The 12130-nt window shown below is 41.5% G+C and overlaps 1 protein-coding gene across 8 annotated transcripts in view; it reads left to right on the plus strand.

The window, feature by feature from the left end:
• The window catches only part of LOC115176784 (leucine-rich repeat and immunoglobulin-like domain-containing nogo receptor-interacting protein 1), a 39113-nt gene that overhangs the window by 12495 nt on the left and 14488 nt on the right, over positions 1-12130 (plus strand). For 6 of the 8 annotated variants that reach the window (XM_029737067.1, XM_029737073.1, XM_029737068.1 and 3 more), the window contains one exon: positions 5835-5952. The gene's annotated coding sequence lies outside the window, so the exon portion shown is untranslated. Of the gene's footprint in view, positions 1-5834; positions 5953-6716; positions 7194-12130 lie in introns of those variants that run through there. The other 2 variants (XM_029737074.1, XM_029737070.1) reach the window with 2 other exon arrangements.

Below are 12130 nucleotides of genomic sequence, written 5' to 3' on the forward strand. Positions count from 1 at the left end.
GGATTACAGACCACATCCGCACTGAGCTAAAGACTAGAGCTGCTGCTGGACGCTTGTAAGAAATCCTGAAGAACCATCAAACAGGCAAAGCGTCAATTGAGGACTCGAATCCTACTACACCGCCACTGACGCTCGACGGATGTGGCAGGGTTTGCAAACTATCATGGATTACAAAGAGAAAATCAGCCGCGAGATGCCCAGTGAGGCATTGCTATCAGACAAGCTAAATGCATTCGAGGCAAGCAACACTGAACCATGCGTGAGAGCTCCAGCTGTTCTGGATGACTGTGTGATCACGCTCTCCGTAGCCAATGTGAGTAAGACCTTTAAACAAGTTAACATTCACAAGGCCGCAGGGCCAGATGGATTACCAGGATGCGTACTCAGAGCATGCGCTGACCAGCATGACACAAGTAATGTTTCCAACAATTGTTTACAGACAGATTATTTCACTTATAATTCACTGTATCACAATTCAAGTGGGTCAGAAGTTTACATACACTAAGTTGACTGTGCCTTTAAACAGCTTGGAAAATTCCAGAAAATTATGTCATGGCCTTAGAAGATTCTGATAGGCTAATTGACATCATTTGAGTCAATTGGAGGTGTATCTGTGGATGTATTTCAAGGCCTACCTTCAAACTCAGTGCCTCTTTGCTTGACATCATGGGAAAATCAAAAGAAATCAGCCAAGACCTCAGAAAAAAAATTGTTGACCTCCACAAGTCTGGTTCATCCTTGGGAGCAATTTCCAAACACCTGAAGGTTCCAGGTTCATCTGTACAAACAATAGTACGTAAGCATAAACACCATGGGACCACGCAGTCATCATACTGCTCAGGAAGGAGATGCGTTCTGTCTCCTAGAGATGAACGTACTTTGGTGTGAAAGGTGCAAATCAATCCCAGAACAACAGCAAAGGACCTTGTGAAGATGCTGGAGGAAATAGGTACAAAAGTATCTATATCCACAGTAAAACGAGTCCTAAATCAACATAACCTGAAAGGCCACTTAGCAAGGAAGAAGCCACTGCTCCAAAACCGGCATAAAAAAGCCAGACTACGGTTTGCAACTGCACATGGGGACAAAGATTGTACTTTTTGGAGAAATGGTCTGATGAAACAAAAATAGAACTGTTTGGCCATAATGACCATTGTTCTGTTTGGAGGAAAAAGGGGGAGGCTTGCAAGCTGAAGAACACCATCCCAACCGTGAAGCACGGGGGTGGCAGCATCATGTTGTGGGGTGCTTTGCTGCAGGAGGGACTGGTGCACTTCACAAAATAGATGGCATCATGAGGGAGAAAATTATGTGGATATATTGAAGCAACATCTCAAGACATCAGTCAGGAAGTTAAAGCTTGGTCGCAAATGGGTCTTCTAAATGGATAATGACCCCAAGCATACTTCCAAAGTTGTGGAAAAATGGCTTAAGGACAACAAAGTCAAGGCATTGGAGTGGCCATCACAAAGCCCTGACCTCAATCCTATAGAAAATGTGTGGGCAGAACTGAAAAAGCGTGTGTGAGCAAGAAGGCCAACAAACCTGACTCAGTTACACCAGCTCTGTCAGGAGGAAGGGGCCAATATTCACCCAACTTATTGTGTGAAGCTTGTGGAAGGGTACCCGAAACATTTGACCCAAGTTAAACAATTTAAAGGCAATGCTACCAAATACTAATTGAGTGTATGTAAACTTCTGACCCACTGGGAATGTGGTGAAAGAATAAAAGCTGAAATAAATCATTCTCTCTACTATTATTCTGACATTTCACATTCTTAAAATGAACTGGTGATCCTAACTGACCTAAGACAGGGAGTTTTTACTATGACTAATTGTCAGGAATTGTGAAAAACTGAGTTTAAATGTATTTGGCTCAGGTGTATGTAAACTTCCCACTTCAACTGTACATGTTTCAAGCAGACCACTACAGTCCCTGTGCCCAAGAACGCCAAGGTAACCTCTCTAAATGACTATCACCCCGTATCACTCACATCTGTAGCCATGAAATGCTTTAAAAGGCTGGTCATGGCTGACAACACCATCATCCAAGACCCTCTCCAATTCGCATACCGCTCCAACAGATCCACAGATGATGCAATCTCTATTGCACTCCACACTGTCCTTTCCCACACGGGCAAAAGGAACATCTATGTGAGAATGCTGTTCATTGACTACAGCTCAGCATTCAACACCATAGTACTCTCCAAGCTCATCACTAAGCTAAAGACCCAGGGACTGAACACCTCCCTCTGCAACTGGATCCTAGACTTCCTGATGGGACGCCCCCAGGTGGGGAGGGTAGGCAACAACACCCCCTCAGTGCTGCGTGCTTAGTCCTCTCCTGTACTCTCTGTTTACCCATGACTGTGTGGCCGCACATGACTCCAATACCATCATTAAGGTTGCCGACGACATGACGGTAGTAATCAAATCAAATTTTATTGGTTACATACACATGATTAGCAGATGTTAATGTGAGTGTAGCGAAATGCTTGTAGGCCTGGTCACTGTTGATCACTGTTGATAGGGAGGAGGTCAGAGACCTGGCAGTGTGGTGCCAGAACAACAACCTCTCCCTCAACGTCAGCAAGACATAGGAGATAATCATGGACTAGAGGAAACGGAGGGCTGAGCACGTCCCCAATCACATTGACGGGGCTGGGTGGAGCGGGTCAAGAACTTCATGTTCCTCGGTGTCCAATTCACTAAGGATCTATCATTGTCCAAACCCACCAACACAGTTGGGTAGAGGGCATGACAATGCTTCTTCCCCCACAGGAGGCTGAAAAGATTTTTCATGGGCTCTCAGATCCTCAAAAATGTCTACAGCTGCACCATTGAGAGCATCTTGACTGGCTGCATGGTATGGCAACTGCTTGGATTCCGACCGCAAGGCGCTACAGAGGGTAGTGTGTACGGCCCAACACATCACTGGGGCCGAGCTCCCTGCCTTCCAGGACCTCTATACCAGGCGATGTCAGACGAAGGCCCTAAAAATTGTCAAAGAAACCAGCCACCCAAGTCATAGACTGTTCTCTTTGCTACCACACAGCAAGCAGTACCGTTGCACCATGTCTGGAGCCAACAGGACCCTGAACAGCTTCTACCCCCAAACCATGAGGCTGCTAAATAGTTAGTTAAATAGTTAACCAAATAGCTACCCGGACTTTGTTCATTGACCCCTTTTTGTACTCATCACATACGCTGCTGCTACTATTTACTATCTGTCACTTTATTCCTAGTTATATGTTCATATCTACCTCAAGTACCTCGTACCCCTGCACATTGACTCAGTACTGGTACCCCTTGCATATAGCAAAGTTATTGTTACTCATTGTGTATACAGTTTATTATTACTTTAATTATTACGTGTTTTACTTTTCTATTATTTCTCTATTTTATTTCTCTCTGCATTATTGAGAAGGGCCCGTAAATAAACATTTCACTGTTAGCCCACACCTGTTGTTTACAAAGCATGTGACAAATAAAATTTGATTTGACATGTGCTGATGTGGAAATTATCACGGTATACCATCATTTCTGGCAATGAAACAAAGCCATTCATGATTCCTAATAACTAATGATATTAACTGGGATCATTGTGCAGGCGTCTGTTATTTTTGTTGACGTGCACATGTTCCCTTTACTGTTTATGGGATTAAAGTTCATGCAGAGCAGAAATGGCTAACCTCCACATTACACAGACAGAATAAAAAGCCAATTACAATGCCGCAGACTGCAAGGTCATTCACTATTTTATTTAAAAATTGGTAGATCTCATCTGCCCCGTGCTGCTCCATCTCCAAGTTTGCTCTTTAGGGATTAGTAGTCCGAGACAAAATTTAGTTAAAGTGGTGCGTGCCTCATGCTTCGGCCTGCAAAGCATATTTTTAGACCAGGGTCAGACACTCACTGTGCAGAAGAGAAAATGAAATGAGCTGGGAGACTGTAGCTAAGTGATGTTCACTTTATAGCGGTGCCAATATTTTTAAGAATAATTGAGCACTCTGCATTATGGGCCTGTTCATTAGTAGAGCCAAGCAGAGCCACAAGAGACAACAGCTGAGGCCTCACTGTGGGATTAAATGCTGATGGGTCTATTTGGAGTTCCATGCTTTGATCCACAGAATAGTATTAGGATGACCTTTGACATCATATGAAATTCCATGCACCACAGTTACTATTGTGTGTGTGTATGTGTGTGTTTGTTTACTTGGTTGGTTGGTTGGTTGGTTGGTTGGTTGGTTCGGGTCTGTTATAGACTTTAAACTCAAATCTCAAATTTAAATGGTGGTCAAACTATTATAACAGATGAAAGCCATTTTCACAAACTCCCAGTATCCCAGAATCTATTATCCGCATCAACCAAGCAACATTACCAACACATGATTCTGTTTTGCAAAAACATTTAACGAATTCATCACAACAATGTTTTACTAATTACATGTTTGTCTGAGATTAGCATTTACATGTAATTAATTTATTGAGTCTTGCTTTGGAGAAGGGAGTGTGCTTTGTTTTTGTTTCCCCTTGTTTTCATTATATAAAAACATTTAAGGATGGATCAGAGCCACCCAAAACAAATAATCCCAATGTAATCTTCTTGGTTACAAAACGAAGTGCTGGCCGCTAACCAAGCAGAGCCTGTTAGCAGGCCTTTGACCAGCTGGCTGTGACAGCCGCTACAAAAAGAAAAACCCTCAAGAAAGAGCTCATCCTTAATTTCAGGCTCCTTCCTACGCAGAGAAAAACATAAAGATTATTCATATTATACAGATTATGATTCTTTATGGTATCATTCTGATGAAACACAACATTATCTTTCTGTTATTCTGTACATGTTTTGTTTTTGGCTAGAAATATATATCTACATTAATCAACAATGTTGATATAAAGATTTTGACAATGATGCAAATCATTCCTCATCATGTTTTCTCAGATTTCGTTCAGGTCTGATATATGTGAAATGGAGTATGTGACACTAATGTAGTCCACTAGATTGTTTTGTTGTACTACTTTAATTCAGATTAAAGTAAGTGAACTCCATAAGGTAGTAAAGGTGAACCTAGTTAATTATAGAGAACCAGCTCCATCTCCCTTTGTTCATTTTAGACATTCTCCCCCCAGTGGCCAAACGTAATTAAAGTCCTTTGGGCTTTGCCAAGAGTGCCACTGTCCTCCCAAATCACTAATGGAAGGCACACCAGTTTCAGATACAGAGAAATAAAAGGCTGCTCACGATCATTACAGCAAATGTACCATACTGGTCATTAAAATGAATTAAGTGACTATCAGCTACATTATGTCGGCAAAGCAACCAATGCCAACTAATGCACCTCAGTGAACAACACTGTAGCAGAATGTCATTTGGAGAGCGTGGGACTCCTGTGCAATCAATACATTTTTACATCAATCCTATTCTATCTGAATGCTGGATAACGCAGACAGGTCACCAGTGATACAAGTCAGTATTCTGCTGTCCATCCATGTCCGAGGATGTCAGGAGATGACCTGGAAACTGGCCACTAGGGGCAACAGTTAGCAATGTCACCTTCAAACATCTGCCTCTAATTCCAAAAGTTGCATGTTTGAATCCAGTGATAGAAAGTAGTTTTCTATATTTTTGTTTTAAGCCTATCCCAAACCTTACCCCTTACCTTAACCATTCAGAGTTAATGGCTAACCTTAAACGTTACCTTAAAAATGTGGAGTTGATGCATAAACTTAACCTTAAAAACTTTGACATTTTCCCTTGTGAGGCCGTATCTTCAAATTAACATGGTCATGTGTTGAGTGTTGTTATACGCAATAACTTTCTGCACCTGCCTCAGTTTCAGACGCACTTTTCCTCTCGCTCCTCATCAGGAACATACCGGCTGGCAGATGCTCCATGTTATGCTCCATAGAGAGGAACCGCAAGGCTGCCCTGCTCCAATCAGAGAACACCAGGTAAACTGATGAGGATTAATTAAAATGGAACTGAGGTTGAGCACAAATCTAACATTTACTAGTGGGAGCCAAGGCCCAACATCTAGCCCATCTGGCTTCTTTCTGAGAAACAGTCACAGTGTTAGATTAAAACAAAACCCAGAGTAGTTTGCCTGAATCCCATTGATGGGGAGTTGGATTGACTTGTAAAGCTCTCAGGGCATTGTCAGGTTGGCCATACATACTTGAATATGGTGGCGAAATCCCTGTTCTATACAGAATTCTTCTTGAACATAAATCTCTTGTATAACCTAAAGGGAATGCTCAATTTCAGTTTAGAATCAAACATACCAATATGTTTTTGTACCAATTAAAATATCAAATAATGTTTTTTGAGGATTATTGTGGAAAATCCACGAGTGATTGCATGCATGTGTATGCACACTTTGAGGCATGAGCTCTCCAACTGAACCCTGAAGGAGATGCATTTAGACTGTGATTGCCCTATAGTTTTTTATTTCTATATATTTATTTATTTTCTATACAGCTGGTGTCTTGCCTAAGTCAAAAGATTTGCCTGACCAGAGTGCACATTTGCCCATCATTCCCAAATATTGGCCTAGCCGGCGCGATAGTAATGTACTGTCCTGGATCATTTCCAGAACTCAATCAGTCTAGTGGATAAAATCACAAATCCTGTCAGAATGTTGAGAGCTCCGGGATTTCGCCACCATATTCGCGCATCTATGGTAGCCTACTATGAACTCGTTCTTACACACTTAGTCGTTGCGCTATGTCCTCATGGACATGTTTTTCATTCATGTAGTTGACTGGTTCGTTGATGTACACCAATAGGCTACTTTCCTCCAGTCCGCTTGAGGTAGTTATGATATTTTTCTGTGGGATTAGATTGCGACTCGAGCAAAGAGCATCACTACCACGCAGAAGAGCACGAGCAGGGGCAAGAAGGCGGGCTTTCGATAGCGTCAGAAGAGAATAAAGTAGTCGACCTAAATTCTTTTCCGTAGCGTAATTATCCTACTACTCCCAGAGGGTGGTGCAGTAGTCAGAATAAATTAATGAAGGAGGACAAATTCAATTGTGTAAGGTCTCAAGGCATATGTTTTAAAGTCTTGTAAAACATGATAAATCAACCAGCAACCGACACGAAAAGCTTAGGCGAGAAGGAACTCGAACGTTTGGAGTTGAGCGTAAAATATGGAAATGTTTTACTATCAACGTTTTATTGAAGTCATTAGCTGGTGAGTTTTCGTTCACTGTATACAATTTTCAGTGTACATTTTAAATTGTGTAACCCTAACCCTAATTGATTGCAATTGTGTTTTTATATCAGACATAGTTCATAGGTTACTGATTTACCAATCTGCATTGTTGGCTACTTGTCAATAATATGAACAAAGCACCTGTGGGCAGCAATATTTTGTACATATTATGAATTACATCATACTTGTTTGTTTCTGGAAACTCAAGCAGGGCAGTAGTCCAGGAGCGGACTTGTGTTGTCGCCCTTTGGCGTCGATTGATTTCTAGGTCAGCCTAATTCAGACCCCATGTAATAGTTTTTATGGTCAACGTGGGTTTCTGGACAGAGACCAGCTCAAACGAGTTCTTGACATGGCTTTCGACTTTAATCCCACAATAAGTGCCAAAATGGTGACTGTGATTTCCATTTGATTCCTTTGACTCAACATTTGAACAGGTCCACAACCTAATATGGAAGGAACAAAAACACCCAACGTAATATTAATAAATATACAAAAATACAGTACCTGGGTTGGCTAGGCTATATTGTCAAAGAAGCAAAGGCTAGACTACTTGATTTATCTTCCGATGTAAGTATGCAGAATGCTACTTTTTCCGGTGGTGACAATAAAATATGTATTTTTTTAAAGCAATCCTGATTGAGCCTGGTAAATGTTCTTATCATTTAGAATACGTTGGATGAGCCAATCATATAAATATCCATTAAAACGTATAATTAGATAGCTAGACGTTTATGATAGATTTTCAACTTCATAATTGATTTTCATCTGCAGCCTGATAAACTAAAATTAACATTTCAATTATAATTCATCAAGGGAGAGAGAAAGATACAATAATGTTATCCAGCTTGTAGATTTTCTTTGTACTTTTTTCCCCCAGCCAGAGAGAAAGCGCATATCACAGAAGAAGGAGAATATCACAACAATGAAGTGCGACTGGCAAAGCACAGTGCCAAAGAGCACCTTTTGGTGACTGGCCAAATAGGCACTTTAATCAGGAGGTGCTTTATGCACAGGAAGTATTTCAGTATCCTTGTTAGGGGAATGATTTATCCTGACTTTTAATTTTCAACCTGACCTGATCTGGGTCAAGCAAGAAAGTATTTTTCATCAGTGCCTTCTTTGTTTTGCTTGGTCTTCATTACCGAAGTGTAAATGGACTTGTTCTTAATTTCAAAGTTATGTGAGGCAGGGCTGCTTATACAGTCCCAACAGTCCAGGAATGAGAATAGATTTCGACAGGTTGCTCAGCTGCAGCTTTTAGCTTCATCTGCAGTACTTAATAGCAGGCTTAGTTAAAAGCATTGGGGCAAGGTCACGCGGTAACGGAGTCACACTCCCACTATAAAAACGGCCATATCTTTTTAATATGTGTCATGGAGCCATATGGGAGTCATTAAATGCATACAATTAAGATGTATTATTTCGTTTCTGGGCAGGTGTGACTCCATCAAGCACTAATCAATTTTTTGCATTAAAGATATATTTGAACAATTACTTGTTAGTATTGCACTAACTAGTACGGTACTAATATATATATATATATATATATATATATATATATATATATACACACACACACACACACACACACACACACAATCGTTAAAGATGCAATATGTAACATTTTGGGCGACCTGACCAAATTCACATAGAAGTGCAGGTTATAGATCTATCATTCACAATGAAAGCAAGTCTAAGAAGCGGTAGATCTGTTCTATGTGTGTTATTTCTATGTTTCCCATTCATTCAATTTAGTTTTTGTGTCTTTTACTTTCGGTTTTGTATACTAGATTCAAACAGCTGAAAATACAATATTTTTGGTTACTGAAAAGATATCTCACAGAGGTTTAGATGGTACAGTAATTCTCTATACATTGCTTGCGTTCTCACATAAACTAAAATAAGGCAAACTATTAGAATTTTAGCAACCAGGAAATGGCAGAACGATTTCTGCATATTGCACCTTTAAGATCTGGCCCCAATTATAAAAAAAGATATGCCCATTTTTATAGTGCATGGCCTCTACTGCATGGCCTTGCCCTTTGAACCTGGAAGAATGCGCCGCAGATCCTTGCACACTTTCATCCATTCTGCTCCAATTTAACTCTCAGTCCAGGGGATTAACATCAAGGCAATTCCACTGTAAAATAATGGTGGTGAGACGATATTTCACTTTAATAGTATGCCAAACGAAAAACATTGATTTCAAGGTTAAACAAACCATACTACTCGATGCACAAGGACTACTTTTATCAATTTCCACAGAACATTTTACAAAAATAAGTTTACTTGAAGAACAGTGCAGATGTAAAGTTTGGTAACGGAATGACAGTGAAATCTCCATCGGTGTTTTATGTGACCACGTTGTCCAAAAACGACTCTGAATTAAGATTCAAAGATGTCTGCAGAAATAATGGGGTGTCAGCTATGATATACTATATCTACAAAAGTATGTAGACACCCCTTACAATTAGTGGATTCGGCTATTTCAGCCACACCCGTTGCTGACAGGTGTATATAATAGAGCACACAGCCATACAATCTCCATATACAAACATTGACAGTAGAATGGCCTACCTGAAGAGCTCAGTGACTTTCAACGTGGCACCGTCATAGGATGCCACCTTCGAAAAAAGTCAGTTTGTCAAATTTCTGACCTACTAGAGCTACCCCGGTCTACTGTAAGTGCTTGTTTTGGGAAGTGGAAACGTCTAGGAGCATCAACGGCTCAGCCGCAAAGTGGTAGGCCACACAAGCGCTAGGAACGGGACCGCCGAGTGCTGAAGTGCGTAGCGTGTAAAAATCGCCAGTCCTCGGTTGCAAAACCCACTACCGAGTTCCAAACTGCCTCTGGAATCAAATCAAATTTTATTTATATAGCCCTTCGTATATCAGCTGAAATCTCAAAGTGCTGTACAGAAACCCAGCCTAAAACCCCAAACAGCAAGCAATGCATGTGAAAGAGGCACGGTGGCTAGGAAAAACTCCCTAGGAAAAACTCCCTAGAAAGGCCAAAAACCTAGGAAGAAACCTAGAGAGGAACCAGGCTATGAGGGGTGGCCAGTCCTCTTCTGGCTGTGCCGGGTGGATATTATAACAGAACATGGTCAAGATGTTAAAATGTTCATAAATGACCAGCATGGTCAAATAATAATAATCATTGTAGTTGTCGAGGGTGCAACAAGCACGTCCGGTGAACAGGTCAGGGTTCCGTAGCCGCAGGCAGAACAGTTGAAACTGGAGCAGCAGCATGGCCAGGTGGACTGGGGACAGCAAGGAGTCATCATGCCAGGTAGTCCCGAGGCATGGTCCTAGGGCTCAGGTCCTCCGAGAGAAAGAAAGAAAGAGAGAAAAAGAGAATTAGAGAGAGCATATTTAAATTCACACAGGACACCAGATAAGACAAGAGAATACTCCAGATGAAACAGACTGACCCTAGCCCCCCGGCACATAAACTACTGCAGCATAAATACTGGAGGCTGAGACAGGAGGGATCAGAAGACACTGTGGCCCCATCCGATGATACCCCCGGACAGGGCCAAACAGGCAGGATATAACCCCACCCACTTTGCCAAAGCACAGCCCCCACACCACTAGAGGGATGTCTACAACCACCAACTTACCGTCCGAAGACAAGGCCGAGTATAGCCCACAAAAATCTCCGCCATGGCACAACCCAAGGGGGGGGCGCCAACCCAGACAGGAAGACCACGTCAGTGACTCAACCCACTCAAGTGACGCACCCCTCCCATGGACGGCATGGAAGAACACCAGTAAGTCAGTGACTCAGCCCCTGTAATAGGGTTAGAGGCAGAGAATCCCAGTGGAAAGAGGGGAACCGGCAAGGCAGAGACAGCAAGGGCGGAAGCAAAGTTAGCACAATAACTGTTTGTCAGGAGCTTCATGAAATGGGTTTCTATGGGCGAGCAGCCACACACAAGCCTAAGATCACCATGCGCAATGCCAAGCGTTGCCTGGAGTGGTGTAAAGCTCGCCGCCATTGGAATCTGGAGCAGGGGAAAACATATTAATGCCCATGATTTTGGAATGAGATGTTTGACGAGCAGGTGTCCACATACTTTTGGTCATGCAGTGTATGACACCTTGAGTTTGAAAAAAAAGATATATATATTTTGGTTATTGAATTACAGTGAAGTGGATTAACACATGGTAACAGAATGATGGTAACAGAATGACATCATGGGTCCTTGATCTGTACTGTAGACAGGTTAGCTGACATCACAAAAACAATGCAAATGCTTTACTGGGGCAGAAGGCAGTGTGTTGTTGTGATTCTGGATGGCCAGATAACTAGCAGCAATGATAAGAAGCTGCCATGTGGGGAGTCGTTTCAGCTAGTTTTATGTTGTTCTTGATACCATGTCTTGTTTTGAGATGTTTTGACTAATTTCCTGACAATGCTAATATGGCAAAAATGTGCTAACTAGCTAATCAACAACTGTAATGATGTATTTGAAGGACAAGTTCTCATTCTGCAAATGTATTTGTTTTCAATAAACATTGGAGATTAAATATATAGTTAACAAAAATACACTGCTCAAAAAAATAAAGGGAACATTAAAATAACACATCCTAGATCTGAATGAATGAAATAATGTTATTAAATACTTTTTTCTTTACATAGTTGAATGTGCTGACAACAAAATCACACAAAAATAATCAATGGAAATCCAATTTATCAACCCATGAAGGTCTGGATTTGGAGTCACACTCAAAATTAAAGTGGAAAACCCCACTACAGGCTGATCCACATTTCATGTAATGTCCTTAAAACAAGTCAAAATGAGGCTCAGTAGTGTGTGTGGCATCCACGTGCCTGTATGACCTCCCTACAACGCCTGGGCATGCTCCTGATGAGGTGGCGGATGGTCTCCTGAGGGATCTCCTCCCAG

Source organism: Salmo trutta, chromosome 37 (genome assembly GCF_901001165.1).
Source record: "Salmo trutta chromosome 37, fSalTru1.1, whole genome shotgun sequence".
NCBI lineage: Eukaryota > Metazoa > Chordata > Actinopteri > Salmoniformes > Salmonidae > Salmo > Salmo trutta.